This window comes from Bubalus bubalis, chromosome 14, assembly GCF_019923935.1.
Source record: "Bubalus bubalis isolate 160015118507 breed Murrah chromosome 14, NDDB_SH_1, whole genome shotgun sequence".
Classification (NCBI taxonomy): Eukaryota; Metazoa; Chordata; class Mammalia; order Artiodactyla; family Bovidae; genus Bubalus; species Bubalus bubalis.
Genome location: NC_059170.1, coordinates 58208004 through 58217872, shown reverse-complemented (window position 1 = coordinate 58217872; position 9869 = coordinate 58208004). Strand labels below are relative to the sequence as shown.

At 45.1% G+C, this 9869-nt stretch overlaps 1 long non-coding RNA gene across 1 annotated transcript; it reads right to left on the bottom strand.

Annotated features, from left to right (window-relative positions):
• Positions 1 to 671: 671 nt before the first annotated feature.
• On the bottom strand, positions 672 to 3635 carry LOC123329254. The gene is made up of 3 exons (XR_006544630.2): positions 1786 to 3635; positions 1441 to 1528; positions 672 to 1120 (listed from the first exon to the last, which is right to left on the bottom strand). It is a non-coding gene; the product is annotated as an uncharacterized LOC123329254 (long non-coding RNA).
• Positions 3636 to 9869: the final 6234 nt, after the last annotated feature.

The window sequence follows — 9869 nt, the reverse complement described above, 5'->3', positions numbered from 1 at the left end:
TCAGGATTTTAATTTAGTACAAGCAGGATCCGAGTAATCAGGGTTAAGTGATTGCCAAAATAACCAGGTGAAAAGCAATCAGACGAAGAGTCCCTGAGAACCTTTCCTGAGGCCAGAGTTTACCTGGGCGTTTGCATTTACTTCTCAGAAGCACATTTTAACCAGAGGGACAATGACAAATGAGAACAAGGACACAGGAGGTAGGGGAAGAACCACATCACATGAAGGACAGTTGGAGGAGTGCAGGGTGTGGAACCTGAAAATGCAAGACTTAAAGGAATTTCCAGTGGTCGTGTATGGATGTGAGAGTTGGACCATAAAGAAAGCTGAGCACTGAAGAATTGATGCTTTTGAACTGTGGTGCTGGAGAAGACTCTTGAGAGTCCCTTGGACTGCAAGGAAATCCAACCAGTCAATTCTAAAGGAAATCAGTCCTGAATATTCATTGGAAGGACTGATGCTGAAACTAAAGCTCTAATACTTTGGCCACCTGATGCGAAGAACTGACTCATTGGAAAAGACCCTGATGCTGAGAAAGACTGAAGGCAGAAGGAGAAGGGGACGACAGAGGATGAGATGGTTGGATCACCGACTCGATGGACATGAGTTTGAGCAATTTCTGGGAGCTGGTGATAGACAGGGAATCCTGGTGTGCTCCATTCCATGGGGTCGCCAAGAGTCAGACACAACTGAGCAACTGAACTGACTGAAAGGAATAGTGGTCTTCAAGTATCAGAAAATCTGATATGAATCACATGAAAGAAAGATGACACTTGGTCCCTTGTCTCCCAGAAGGCAGAATCATTCATTCATTCATTCATTGAACAAACTTGTTGAGCACGTATTACTTTTTATTAAGCCAAGTTTTAGAAGTCCAGGAATAAAAGGAACTCAAAAACCACACAGTCTAGTGGGCACGAAGGACACATCCCAGCTTTCTGAAACTTGCATTTATGTCTCTTGTGGCAGCAGTGTTCCTTGGACAGGCATAGCCCCCTCGCAATGAGCCGCCTTCTGCGTGGGATCATTTATTGTCCGGACTCAAGGTCTGTACCGTGTCCCTGACCAGGATCATCCACAAAAATCTTTCAAAAGCTCCCAGTTACCTCTAGAATAAGATCTAAAATCCAAAGGGCACCCAAGGCTTGTTTTCAAAATCTCTTTTTTCATCAATGTCTCCTGCCACCGCCCACCCCAGCCATTTTAAATTAAGTTCAGTTCCCTAAATGCGCTGTGCGCTCCCTCTGTCTTCCCAATGCTGTATGCCTGTCATCATCGCCAGCCCCTGGCTGACTTCTGTGTTTCCACTATGACAATGCGGTTACCCGCCTACTTCAGGAGGCCCCTGTGACTCCTGCTGGCCGTGTTCCATGAACCCTCCTCTGTGCTCTGGGGTACACAGTCCCCCTTTGTTACTTATCCTAGTGAACTGTCACTTACCTAGAAGCTCTGTGAAGACTGGAATGTTTTCTCTTGGTATCTCAGCACCCGGTGCAGTGGGTGACACAGAGCTGGTCTTCAAAAATGCCTGTTAAATATATCAACGAATGAAGAGTTCCGATTGCACCAAGAGATTAAGTACTCCCTAAAACAACTTTTAATAGAGTATCATCTATAAAAATGTTGAGTCACTCTGTTGTACACCTGAAACTGATATTATAAATCAACGATACTTCAATTTAAAATAAAATGGTAAGCATTTCCAAAGATAGAACTGTTCACTGACTTTCAACTTTTGACAATGAATCTAAACAGAGGAAACATGAGAGCTCTTTAGAAACTCACTTCTAAGGTCAAGACCACCATTGACCTCTAGGCGACAGGAGCCTGAAGTGAGTCAGGTAATAGGAAGCACACCCTGAAACTTGCTCCCCAGGGACACGAAGAGAGGATGAGGAGGGATTGTTGACAGTCATCATCAGAAGGTGATCTCCATTTGCTGCTCTGTGAGTTGTCCTGGCATCGCAGGGGGCATCCAGCCTTTCTCTCCTACATGAAGGCTGGCACCGGGCAGTCCATGCGTCAGGGCAGTAAAACAATCCCGCATGAAGGGCAGCACGTTGTCCGTGGGCTGTGCCAGCCCGAAGAAACAGTGCTGCCTTTGAGAGACACAAAGAGCCACTGTCCTTGCCTCTTTTTTTCTTCTTCAAAAACTGTCAGAGTCCAAAACTCGCTGCGGAGATAACAAAGGCTCCTCGCAGACTGAGCAGAAGGCTGTAGCCGTTCCACCTGTAGAACCCCAGCCAAAACCAGCCCACAGGCCATAGCCCACAAGATTAAGGTAATCAAGCATCCTTCTCACCTAGTCCATAATCTGAAAGAAAAATAAGCTTTGCTGAAAAAAAAATAGAATGCCCCCCCCTTTTTTTCTCTGCCCCTATTGGTTCAGGACTGCTCTGTTCTCACCCATAGAGTGAATCAGCTTCTGCATGCCAGGATGTCTCCTTGGTAATATACACCCTACTTGCTGGTGTTTTTCATGATGCTGCCATTATATCTGTGTACTATAAAAGCCTGAGGAGTTATTTTATCAAAGACTGAAGAACCATCCATAGAGTAGCTCCTGTGCTAAATGGGAGGTTGGACTGATTGACCACCGAGATCCCTTCCTGGTTCTGTAATTAGAAGGCAGGGAGAGGGAACATGTAATTCATTCAAGTCTGTGGTCACCCGGTAGTCACATTAATAACGCAAATGGCTCAAATGTGGACAGTGCTGCCAAGGAGTCAAGTGCAGAGGGCAAGGGCAGTTGGGAGAGGACAGAGGGAAGAGGAAGGCTAAGAGACGGGCTGCAGTTAAGAAGAAAGTTGACATCAATCTACACTGGGCACGCGCTGTGTTTCAGGCAGGAGCTCATGACACAGGTGAAAAGCAAATTGCTTTGAGACGAGCAGTGAAAAAGAGACCTGTACTCAGGCTACTGCAATGCAATAGGCTGGGTGCCGTGGTGTGTCCGTGCAGGTAGCACAGCGTGTCTGGAGGCAGATAGAATAAAACTTCTTCAATTAGGCAACGAGTGAGCTTAAGCTTAAGAATGAACATCAGCTAATTTAATTTGGGAGGACGGGGTGGGCGGAGAGTCTACACAGAAAGGACAGCAAAAGCTAAGCTGTGAGATCATGGCAGACACAGCTGCAGGCAGTTCCTGGGCATGGCTGGTGTAGAGCACACCTGTGAAAAGACACCAGAAGTACTGGGAAACAGGGAGCTACCAGAACTGTGAAGGTCTCTCCTGCCATGCATAGCGGTGGAGGATTTACTGTCAGTGTTGGGAAGACATGGGTCCCAGAGCCCTAGGGAAGAACCGCTTCCTGGCAGGGACCTGTGGAGTGGACAAAACTTCAGAGAGGGCAAGAGACTATAGGCACTGGACTTCCCAGGCTAACAGAAACAGGAGAGAAGGGGGCTGGGCACAATCTTTAAGAGAATGACCTAGCCATTGACATTATGACAAAAGCTGGTTAGAACCAACTAAGTCCAAGATGGCAGAAGATTCAACTTTCAGTGGACCCTGAACTTCATTATATGCTCACTGTAATGTGTTAGCATTACAAATTGCCAACATCTGTTGGATCATCAAAAAAACTAGAGCGTTCCAGAAAAACATCTTCTTCTGCTTTATTGACTACACCAAAGCCTTTGATTGTGTGGATCACAACAAACTGTGGAAAATTCTTCAAGAGATGGAAATACCAGACCACCTGACCTGCCTCCTGAGAAATCTGTATGCAGGTCAAGAAGCAACAGTTAGAACTGGACATGGAACAACAGACTGGTTCCAAATTGGGAAAGGAGTACATCAAGGCTGTATATTGTCACCCTGCTTATTTAACTTACATGCAGAGTACATCATGCAAAATGTCACGCTGGATGAAGCACAAGCTGGAATCAAGATTGCCGGGAGAAATATCAATAACCTCAGATATGCAGATGACACCACCCTTATGGCAGAAATCGAAGAATTAAAGAGCCTCTTGATGAAAGTGAAAGAGGAGAGTGAAAAAGTGGTTTAAAAGTCAAATTCAGAAAACTAAGATCATGGCATCCAGTTCCATCACTTTATGGCAAATAGATGGGGAAACAATGGAAACTGTGAGAGACTTTATTTTTGGGGGCTCCAAAATCACTGCAGATGGTGACTGCAGTCATGAAATTAAAAGACACTTGCTTCTTGGAAGAAAAGCTGTGACCAACCTACACAGCGTATTAAAAAGCAGAGACATTACTTTGCCAACAAAGGTCCATCTAGTCAAAGCTATGGTTTTTCCAGCAGTCATGTATGGATGTAAGAGTTGGACTATAAAGAAAGCTGAGCAGCAAAGAATTGATGCTTTTGAACTGTGGTGTTGGAGAAGACTCTAGAGAGTCCCTTGTACTGCAAAGAGATCCAACCTGTCAATCCTAAAGGAAATCAGTCCTGAATATTCATTGGAAGGACTGATGCTAAAGCTGAAACTCCAATACTTTGGCCACCTGATGCAAAGAACTGACTCATTGGAAAAGACCCTGATGCTGGGAAAGATTGAAGGCAGGAAGAGAAGGGGACAACAGAGGATAAGATGGTTGGATGGCATCACCGACTCAATGGACATGAGTTTAAGCAATCTCTGGGAGTTGGTGATGGACAGGGAAGCCTGGTGTGCTGCAGTCCACGGAGTCGCAAAGAGTTGCACACGACTAAGTGACTGGAACTGAAATGAACTGTGTGCCTGGAAGTCCCTACCTGTGTTACTTGATTTAATTGTAGTGAGATTACTATGAGAAAGGAATTATTTTCATTTAACAGGGAAGAAAACTGAGGATCAAAGAACTTAGAGATCCTGCCAAAGTCAGGAATCAGAAGGGTGAGGTTCAAAACCAGGTATTTTCCCATTCCCCCAACCACTGGCTTCTGTTTTTCTTCCCCCGGTGCGACCCCTCATTTATTTCTAAATCACCCTCCCTTACTACATTTTTTTTTTCAGTTGTAAAATGAGCCCAGAAAAGGACTGCTAAAATGTCCCTCACCTTCCTTAAAACTGAGTGAACAAATGTGAAAGTATCTGCAATGAATAATATGTAAGATATATTGAAAGGATCCTTGCAGTAAAAAGATATGTGGCTTGCATTACCGAGGAGCCTCAGCTGAAGTCCCGACAGGTAGTGACAACACAAAGATCATTTTGATTCCAAGACTGGTACAGGAGAAGCAGGGAGAGGAGGAAGCGCACTGCACTTCCACGTGACTGTTTTTGGAGAATTAAAAAAAAAAAAGCTTTGGTGAGCTAATCTTGAACTTGAGGCACTGTTCCTTTGTTGTCCAGCTGCTGCCTTCGAATCCTGTGTTTGTGTTACCCACAATTGCCACGGAAGCGTTTCATTTCATTTATTTATTATTCATATCCCTCTAACTTCCAAAGATAAATGCAAAGCGGGGAAGTGAAGCTTTTTCATTTCCATGCACTAGATTCGTATCTCAGCCGCTTTGTTTTGCTGATATGTCAGTGTAAAAACCACGGAGCTCCTACAACCACCCGTGCAGAGGGCTGGGCGACAGCGATTACTCTAAAATTCAAATATTTGGATTCGATGCAGAGGTCCAGTGCCAAGGACATGCTGATCTGCGATTGAAGAGCTAAAACATGAAAGTCCCAATCTTCCTCTCCCCTGACTGTGTCGAAGGGACGCGCTGTGGATTTAATCTCTTTAATCTGCCTAGCTGCTTCCAAAGCCACAATTATTCTGAAACCAGGCAAGGGCCAGCAGCGCTGCTGGGTCCGCCCCTGAGTGCAAGGCGAGGCTGGGACCACAGATCCCCACGGACTCTTTGTTCTGTAGCAGAGGATTCTCTCGGTGGCCAGCTGAAGGACTTTTCTTTGTGTTGTGATTGACAGACATGAATTAAATATCACCCTACTGGGCTTTCTGATTGGTGAATGGCCATGGATTACAAGAATGTCTGGGGAAAATGGCGTTTCATGATAGGAAGACAAGACCAGAAAGGCAGGGCTTTTCCAGCTAATCCTGAACTTGACAACAGCAGAGACCTTGATTCTGGGCTCTGTGTGTGTGTGCGCGCGTGTGTGTTAGCTTGATATGCCTTGTTCAGGTCTGGGAAGGATGGATCCTAGAATGGTCTAAGAGAACAGGATGAAGCCAAAGGAAGTAAAATAACTTGGGGGGGCGGGGGTGGAGAGAAAAGTACTATTTTCTTTAAAAGACTGAAGTTTCTGGAGCTGTGCTTTAAGGATTCTATCCTTCAAAGGGTCTGGCATCGTCCTTGGGGCATTTTTTATTTCTCAGTTTTTCAGCAGGCAATTAGCGTTCCTTAGGGCAGCTGCGGGGACCTTCAGCGTCCACCCTGTTCCCAGCATACAATGCACAGCCTTGGGCATAAACAGCTCTGCACACTCAAGCCCCCGGTTCTGGGCAAATAGAGACGGTGCAATCAGAAAGTCCTAAGTGTGGAGAGGTGGGGGGGAAAGAAAAGCATCCCAGAATCCTAGGTGATTCAGCATGTAGATGGCTAACTAGGAAAAGAGGAAATGGGAACAAAAATGACCAAATGACAGAAGCACACCTATCGTCTAGCCTAAGAGCTGGTGAGAGGGTTACATGAGTGTCAGTTTCAAAGAAAGGCGATTACGCTGGTTCAACTGACCCCCAGCGACAGAAAGCAGTGATTCTCAACAGAGGTCAGAAGCAGCGTTCTTAGCCTTAAGTTTATATTTTGTGAATGATGTTTTCTGATGCTTGGAATGCTATGGTATAACATATATTCCAGTGTGAACATACGCTGGACTCAGGTTTGCTATCAGTGGCAGACAACATTAGGGAGGAATCTTTTGCCCAGCTTTCTTATTTTTAAGATTCTTTTTTTTTAAAGCCTGTATTGAAGTTTTTACAACAGTGCTTCTGTTTAATGTTTAGTTTTCTGGCCATGAGGCATGTGGGATTTTAGCTCTCTGACCAGGGATCGAACCTGCACTCCCTTCATTGGAAGGCAAAGTCTTAACCACTGGACCACCAGGGAAGTCTCCTGGCTTTCAATAAATATTAACATTTTGTAAAGTAATTATCCTCTAATAAAATAATTTAAAAAAATAAAGAAAAATGCAAAAAAAAAATCAAAATTGTTTTGCCACTGAGTTGGGCACAAAGATTCCTTTGGTAAGATGAGAAGGCAGAAGTATTCAAATGTTGGCCAGATTTGGGGCAGTTAAATTTTTTTTTTTTTAAAAAGGGGCAAAGAGTTTGTTTGGCCTAGGAGTTGTTACTGTGTCTTGAAAGGTAGTCTGTGTTTACCAGGGCACCTGTGACAGGCTTGTAACCCTCAGCTGGGAAAACTCCTGGGCACCACACAGGTGAGCAGATGAGAATTGGAAGCTAATATCCAAGTATCAGCAGAGCAGCCATGGACAAATCCAGAGCAGAGGGGCTGTAGCAGATGAAGCACATGGGGCACAGAGCTTAAGAAATCAGGGAAAAGCTGAGAAAACACTTCCCAATCCTGGCAAGAAAATTTGGGTGATAGGTAGGGTCCATGGCACCAGAATCATGCTTAAGCCAAAGATGCATACTCCAGGCATCTCAGCCTGGGAGCTGTAATGTTTCCCGAAGAAGCAGAAGTGAATCTTGGCATGGCCAGGGTTGAGGAGGCGGTGTGACCATATGGCTCCTCTACTGGGATGTGTTGAAGGTGGTTGTGAAGGGAAGAGAAATACAAGGCAGACGTTTTGGGAAAGCAGAACTCGAGCTAACCACCTACCCTCTCTGGCTGCTGGAAATGGCATCCTTGTTTTGGGATAGAAGTTTGGGAGTTTTCATGTTCATGTACATTCTAATCAAAGTGAGCTCCTTATTTAGAGGTTGCACAATCTCAGTGGACTGTTTGCAACAGTGGCGAATAGATGCCTGGCTCTTCAGCTTTCAGTGCAACAGTGCCAGCTCCGGGAAGCCTTCCTAAGTTGGAAGAGCTCTACTCCGGGAGGAAATATGAGTAATAACAAAGGTGCTTCTTTAATAGACTTGGTACATCCCCACCTCCTCCCACAATATTTTGTTGTTGGTTTTTTTTTTTCTTCCTAAGGTATGCTGTGTTGTTAGGAAGATTTATGAGCTGTGTGTTCCTTTGGCTCCTTCGTGAATCCAAGCAGTTTGGTCCTAAGGTCTTGGCTATGATGTCACGGAAGGGAATGGGATTACGAAGGCGTCAGAGGAGTGGACTGGCTGTGATGGAGGGTATGACTGCTAGGGCTGTCATTACAATATACTACAGTCTGGGTGGCTTAAGCAGCAGCAATTTAATTCTGTTAGGCCTAATAATTCTGAAGGCTTGAAATCTAAGATCAAGGTGTCAAAGACAGCTCTCCCTGGATTGTAGAGAGCCATCTTCTCCCTTTGCCCTCCTGTGGGCTTCCCTTGGTGGGTGTCTGTGTCCTAATCTCCTCTTCTCATAAGGACACTACGCAGATCAGATGAAGCCCACCTTAGTGACCTCATTTGACCTTAGTTATCTCCTTAAGGATCTTCTCTCTAAATAGATTCTGAGGTACTGGGGGTATGGAGTCCAACATATGAATTTGGGGGGAGGGGATACAATGTAGCCCATGGGATGCCCTTGTGGGCTCCCTGGATACCTGGGAGGTATAATTGCTTTGGGGTCTATAATATTGTGGTGAAACAGTATTCGTACAAAAGCAGAATGCTGGATTTCTGTGGTGGTCCAAGGAAGAAGAATCCTGTTAATGCTGGGGACATGGGCTCCATCCCCGATCCTGGAGGATCCCACATGCCTTGGGGCAACTGAGTTGTGCTGCAGCTCCTGAAGCCCTCGCACCCTTGAGCCTGTGCTCCACAACAAGAGAAACCACCACAATGAGAAGCCTGTGCACGGCAATTAGGAGTAGCCCCCGCTCCCTGCAACTAAAGAGAGCCTGTGTGCAGCGCAAAGACCCTGCACAGCCCAAAGTAAATAAATAAATATTTTTTTAAAAGCAGAATGTTTACGGACCTGTGACCAGTGGATTTCCACTCAATCACAGACTCATTATCATAACCCTATTATTATAACACACCATGTAATCATCCTATCGATATCAATAAATATTTACTGATTAGTAAATAACTCTTCTTTCCTGAAAAGACTCACCCTTCCTCGTAAGGATTCGACAGCTGAGAGGTAAGCCAAGGTCTCAGGTTATCTGCTGATGGCCTCCTATTGAGTGAATTGTGGGCAGTCTCTAGTGAACTGTAAAGCATCATAAATAAATAAATAATCATAAACTGTAAAGCCTCACGTTAAACAACTTTTGTCAACATAAATTAAGAGACTGCTCTTTACGACACTATCACTTCAGTTTCTTCAAGTCTGTTGGCTTGTCTCCTGAGTAGGTAACTCTGAGAAGGGTTCCTCTCCAGAAAATAGAGGGCGAGATGCTGGGCAAAGAGCCTCCTTCAAAATGAGTTTCTGTGGAAAATGCTAGATTGGCAGGGGTGGGGCAGAGACCCTTCACTTCAGGCTCAGGCCAGACCAAAGCCAAACATGCTCTTGGTTAACTGATGGGCTATTCCAGGCAGGTTTGTGGGCAGATGAGATCCCCACATGGCAAGAGAGTCTAGCCCTAGAAGATTCTAGCATGAGTTAGTTGGCTGTAGTCCCAGAAGACAAGTCCCTGCTCTGGGAACACACTGGTTAACAAGTGTTACTGTTGCAGCCGCCCTGAGGCAGGCCTGCATCGGGACTACCTCTAAGTTAACACAGGCCTTAGAAGGAAGAGCAAAGTTGTGGCTCAGAGTCGGGAAAAGGGATGAAGAATTGAATGCTGTAATATCTAAGGCCCAAGAAGACGCAGACACTTTTTTTATTGTAGTAAAATACACATAACATG